The 6,033-nt window shown below is 48.0% G+C and overlaps 1 non-coding gene across 1 annotated transcript; it reads left to right on the forward strand.

Moving 5' to 3' along the window:
- Window positions 1-292: 292 nt before the first annotated feature.
- TRNAR-UCG (transfer RNA arginine (anticodon UCG)) lies at window positions 293-365 on the forward strand. Its single transcript has one exon. It is a non-coding gene; the product is annotated as a tRNA-Arg (tRNA).
- Window positions 366-6,033: the final 5,668 nt, after the last annotated feature.

Consider the following 6,033-nt stretch of genomic DNA (forward strand, 5'->3'; position numbering starts at 1 on the left):
ACTTAACTTGTGCGCTTGACAGGGGTATGAGTTGGTTTCTACCAGTCTGCACAAGTAGGCAGCAAAAATAACAACGGGTATTAGTATAATTATTGTTCCACGCTTTAGTGTGGAGATCAATCATAATGTACTGGAAAGCCTTTTCGACCTGTTCTTTTTGTTCTGTTTATGAAGCTGCTTGCGTAACCGTATTAATGCGATACTTTATTGGCACGCCTATCTGCCACTCAATGCAAGGAGCGCTGTCTCGCTCCAGGCACTGTTCTTGCCTCAGTGTTTTCACCTTCATCCCGTCCGCGTGGCCTAATGGATAAGGCGTCTGACTTCGGATCAGAAGATTGCAGGTTCGAGTCCTGTCGCGGACGAATTTTTTTTTTTTAATTTCCCCGTATGGTTTCCATCACGTCCTGACTTCATGTTTAAATGGCGAATTGATTGGAAGACTTGTGGCACTGTTCTTTTCGTTACGCCTCAGCACTTCCCTCTCGTATGCTCCGCTTCAACGCCTCATTGCTGCTTTTTCGCAGCACTCCCAAACCTCAACCAAGACGATGGGTTCGTTGGCATCCGGGCACAGCCGTAACCCTGCATTTGACGGTCCGTGAACCCTGAGCTTCAAGAAGAGAAGAACAGAAGTTACATCTCAAACTGCCAGCACAATTCGCTTTTCATTTGCTTACTTGGCTTGTCGCCAACAGCTTCGCAGACCTGTGCGCTAGCTTAGCTGAACAATTTCCATGGGTGTAGTAAACGTTATTTGAAATCACCCTCGTTTCTGTTGCGAGAGTTTAGATAAAGTGGGAAAACGCAAAAAAAAACAATGAATTTGACTGTGTGCGCCGAGGAGAGAAGTAGGCGTTTGTGGTGTTTCATCTACGTAGTTTACGTGACCTGTGTATGAAGGGGCTCTTTTATACACAGCGAGAAACTTTATTTTGTGCCACAGGTCGCGGTCGCCGATTCACGTGGGTGGGTTTGGGCTGCTCCTCGGTGCAATGTGGTGAGTTTCACAGAAGCGCGACTTATCTCAAATTTTTCGGCCGAAAAAATGCAGCGTTAGTCCCCATGTAGATAGGAAATGCCTGCAAGCCCCCATTTCAGCCGCGGGCTCTCCGCTAACGCCGTCGTAATGAAACAGTAAACCTTTCACGGCGTGAAAGAGCGCGTTGGCCGGGATTGAAATCCGCGCCGCGTTAAATGCAGTGGGCGCGAAACCATTACCGGTAGTAAATGGATCTTCGCTCCCAGCTGTTGGGATGTGTTGCTGAGTCTGCTATATAATGCGGGCAGCTATTAAACGCTTGCCTGCCCGCTGCAAATTCAAATTCCTCGCCAAGTGCGCTCATGACTCGTGTGGTGTCGTCAGCAGTTCCACAGCCATAGCCACGTGGAGCACGGCTCCTCGTTGATAGAACTCGAAGACACTTTGGAAATTTTAAAGTCTGCTTGGCGAAAGCCTTGTGGTCAACCCACCGCCGCTTTCCCGAACCGCTTGGCGCGTGGCGGGCTTCCCGCATTTGAGGTTTTCATTCTTTGGTGACTGCGGTCTCTATTTTGATTGCAGTGTTTTAGAGTGAGCTCTTTGGCGCCCGTTTCACGGCGTCGCCGTCCCCGTTCGTTCGGCGTTTTTTGTGTTCATGGGCGTTGGCGTTGACGTTTTACACTCCGATCGTTTTAAGGAAAGGAAGTGCGCATAACTGACTCCCTGGGTCAGTGGACGCCTGAATCGCACTTTTGTGTTCTTGTTGCGGCTGCAAGAGCCATTGCCTAGCAACCGTCGTGGTGGACACCCGAACCACACAGTACAGGAAGGGAGGCAATGGGAGTGAAAGAAGAAAGACAAAGAGGTGCCGCAGTGAAGAAAATGAAAATTCTATTTGAGGAAAAGAAATTACGCAATGACTGTATCGCATCTCTCGGTGGACACCCGTCATCCGTTTGCAGAGGAAGGGAGGAAGTGGGAGTGAAAGAAGGAACAGAAAGGGGGCCTGTAGTGAAGGAAGGAAATTACGGAGGAGGTTGTGCCGCTGCGCTGAGGAGACGCCACAGTTGGCACGATTCCAGCGCAAGGACGGACACCACGAGCATGAGCCATTAAAGGCTTTCGAATTAATAAACGCACGATCGCGGGTCTAAAATATATACCTTGACACATGACAGGCCTCGGTGGTAGCGAGACTAGCGGGACTTATTTTTTCGGCATTCTGCACACACGCGTACAATGATTCTTAAACATTGTTGAGGTTCGCGTCGGCTGCAATTCAGGCCCAGCTTCAGTTTTCGCTCGAAATCAAAGCCCGCGCAAACCATAATGTTTTGACTCATGCAGGATAATCCCAAAAGCAAAGTCTCCAAAGCGCTGGGGCTGCAGGTAGACTATTAGCGCTACTGCTGGCCACAGTGCTCTTTTCGTTCCCCCCCCCCCCCCCCCCCCTGTCTCAAACAAGCTATCACTTGCCAGCTGGACCGGCCAGGCTGGGCTCGGCAGCCGTTTGTGCAATGAATCTTCAGGTTTGTTCCTACCACCAGGGCCGAAGTTCGCGCAGGTATTCATTTTTTTTAAAGCAACACGCCTTCAACCTGTTGAAATTCATCGTCATTTCACGGAAGTCTACGGAGATTGGCGCATGGATGTCAGAAACGTCCTCAAGTGGCGTATACAAGGGAAAGGGAATGAGGGGCTCGTTATAAATATGACAGAAGCCAACAGCCACAGAAACCAAGGGGCACAGGGGATTTTTAATTTATTTATTTATTTTTTACTGTTGATCAATTTAGAATATTACTGAATATATTATCGCTTAAAGCTAATTGATGAGAAAAGCAGAAGAAAAAACAACCACATGCCGCCGATGGGATCCGAGCCCACGACCTCCGGATTACGCGTCCGGTGCTCTACCTCTGAGCTACGGCGACGGCTGTCAAACCTTCTGCTTTCGGGGGTATTTACAAGTGGTCGCATTACAAGTGGGGAGTTTACAAGTGGTCGCATTAAAATTCACGACGAAGAAAGAAACGGGCGACCCCCAAGTTCCGATGAGGCAGTCACGAAAGTTGAAAAAATGACGCGACAAGATCAGAGGCGCTCTCGATGATCTTTGCATTTTAGTTTCTGAGGTGTCTCGAAGTACCGGATCCCGAGAATGTTCACACCAGACCGCCAACGGCAACGCGTTGACTCTTTCCGAGAATTTCTTCGGCTCTATGCTGCATTTGCATAGAATGGGAGAGTGAGAGAGAGAAAAAACGAGAGAGACCCACGTCTAGCTTCCTCTCTCTGGTCGATGAATTCAGGCTGCGCCTCACCGCTTTACCATGGTTACCCAACATGTGCGTGATATAGGCAACGTGCAGCAGAATGAGCGGCCCAACTTTCTCAGGAATAGGAGAGGTATGCGTGTGTGCATAAGTGCGTGCGTGTATGTGTACCCGTAGATGATAAAGAAAATCTCAGTGATGGCAAGAAAAACAGGATGACGTCATGAAGTGGCCGTAGACGCACACATCAAGCTGAGCACCGCCACTTCGGACAATCTTATGCACGTCGTTCGTCTGTATATACTCTCGACTGGACGACCTCCATGTGGCGCCAGTTTTTCCCCCTACATTTGTACTAAAACTGTGAGGCAACCGTTTGTCGCACAGCGTTCCGGGTGTGTCATACTATTTCTCGTTGCATGGATGCTAGGTCAAGCTGGAGGCTAGCTTGCGCCAGGGATTGGAACAGACGACATACACAGCTCCAAGTCTATGCTTTTCCAGACTTTTGTATCAAAGTTGCGATTGAACCGTTCCTCGTACAGCGTTCTGGATGGTGTCATGCGTTCGTGCGCGTTCGTTTATGTGGTGTCATACATCGCCCCACCGGAAACGACGCAAACAGTGGAGGACACTTCCTGCGGCCTGCCACTTTGTCCCTCGATTTCACTGGTGGTGGTGGTGGCGAAAACTTTTATTTGGTGAAATAGAGTTTGGGAGCCACACAATGGCCCCGCTACACTGCGGCCGGTTGTGTGCGTGCTCGAGCAATGAGCAGTGAACCATCAACGCGTACCCATTCCCACACGTAAGCCGTCTTAAGTGCATCTGCCAAATTTTTTCCCCAATCGGTTACCCCAGAACTAAAGAAGGGTTATTAGAATCTAGGCATATTTCGATTTAGTGCTTCGTTTTTTTCTCTCTCTCAATCAGGTGCCTTCGCGGAACAAAAATCTACTCAGTCATTTTCCATTTAATGCAAGCTTGATTTGCAGCGTAAGCATATCCTTACTGTTGCAAATACGTTCGCGATGCGAAAGGAAGAAAAAAACAACAGAAAAGCCGATTTGCCCCAATGTCGCAATTTCCCCAGTACCCCAATTTTCCTATTATATAGACATAGAAGGGCTGCCTTTGAAACTCTTTGTAATTTCGCAGTATATATTTGGGCTCTCAGACAGACAATAATTTGCTCTCCTGCTCCCAGAAACAGCCTCAAGAACAGCGAACTTGATACTCTTCCGCATTCGTGCGATAATGTCGTGAAAAAGATATCGAGAAAAAGAAAATTCCGGGCTTTAAAAGCTCAGCTTTTGAAGTCTCCTTAGCCAAACTTCTGCCAAAGTGTATTATGTCTGTAACGATATTACGCGTACCTTGCAGTCACTTCGCTCCTCCCTCTGCTCAAGAAGTGGTTGCAGTCAGGTTTCATTCTTTTTTCTTTCTTTTTTTAGAATTCACTTTGTGCGAAGCGGTCGCCTTAAGCAAACTATGCTCCTGGTTTAGAAAGGTATAAGGAAAGGTTGAGGGAGGAAGCTTGCTATAAACTGATTAGCATTTTATTGCCGGATGTCGTTCATACAAAGGCAACGCAGCCTAACTCGAGGTCGGGGACCGCCGTCTCTTTACACGAGAAAGGACAACAGTAACCGCGAACAAAAGGGAACGAAGTAAATGAAGTAAAAAAATCCCTGTTACTTTAAGTCTCCCTCCAACTATTCGTAGGGTTGCGGCCTTCGTTCAAAATATATAATTCCACTCGACAACACGGCGAGCTTGTTTTATTACTTTCTTGGCTCTCTTTCCTCCACGGTAACACAGCAAGTGCAGGAGTCCAAAAAGGAAACTGTAGAAATACTTTTAAACTGGGAGAACAAATATTTGAAAGACCGCCGCATTTTACGCCAGAAAATGCCGTCGCGTTCCCGCATAACGATTCCTCGAGCGCCTGGTTTTATAGCGGTACACTTCTGCGCCTCTATTTATGCATTCGATTTCTGACTCAAGGTCTCACTCCTTACCAGGTCGAAGGTCGCTCATAAACCACTGCCAGTAGTGCACTTATCTCCCGCATTACAGACGTCTCTGTATGTTACAGTCTTTGTCAGAAGTTTGCAGCTGATCGCGACAGTGCTCACTAGTACCGAGATATACCGCTGAGCGATGAGGCATGTGCAAGTCATGTGAGGCCTCGTTTGAGTTCTCGATACAAGGCTCGCTACAGTTTACTGCAACAGTGCGACAGATAACAAGCATGTACAGGCGCGGACAAAAGTAAACGGAGCACGCAATTGTCTTCGAATATTTTTATATGTGTCACCTAATTGGAATTTTCAGCAGTGGTACGCGCATGCTGGTACAGGAGGTTGGTGAGCTTTCTTGTAGACAAACAACGCTTCTTCATTGGCGATGGAGAAAGCGTGATTGCACTTTAAAAGCAATTGCGTGCTCCGTTTACTTATGGCCGCGCCTGTTTACTTATGGCCGCGCCCGGTCGCTCCGGTACCCAGTCTTGCGAACGCCCCAGAACACGTAGAGCTGAACTCGGCGAAAAAACTTAGTAAAACACGTTGCGGGGCTAGTTGGTTATGCATTTTCTTTCGTTCAAATTTAAGCAGCGCTAACTTTTAGGACGAAAGGGTTCCCTGATCACGTGTTGACAGCTGTGACCGAGGCACTCGTACAGAAATTCAAGGGAAGGCAGAAAAAGACACGCAAAAAAGAAAGACCCGGGAACGCCAAACCAGTGGTTATGCCATACATCCACAAGGTGTC

This window comes from Amblyomma mixtum, chromosome 5, assembly GCF_055824585.1.
Source record: "Amblyomma mixtum isolate Tamu chromosome 5, ASM5582458v1, whole genome shotgun sequence".
NCBI lineage: Eukaryota > Metazoa > Arthropoda > Arachnida > Ixodida > Ixodidae > Amblyomma > Amblyomma mixtum.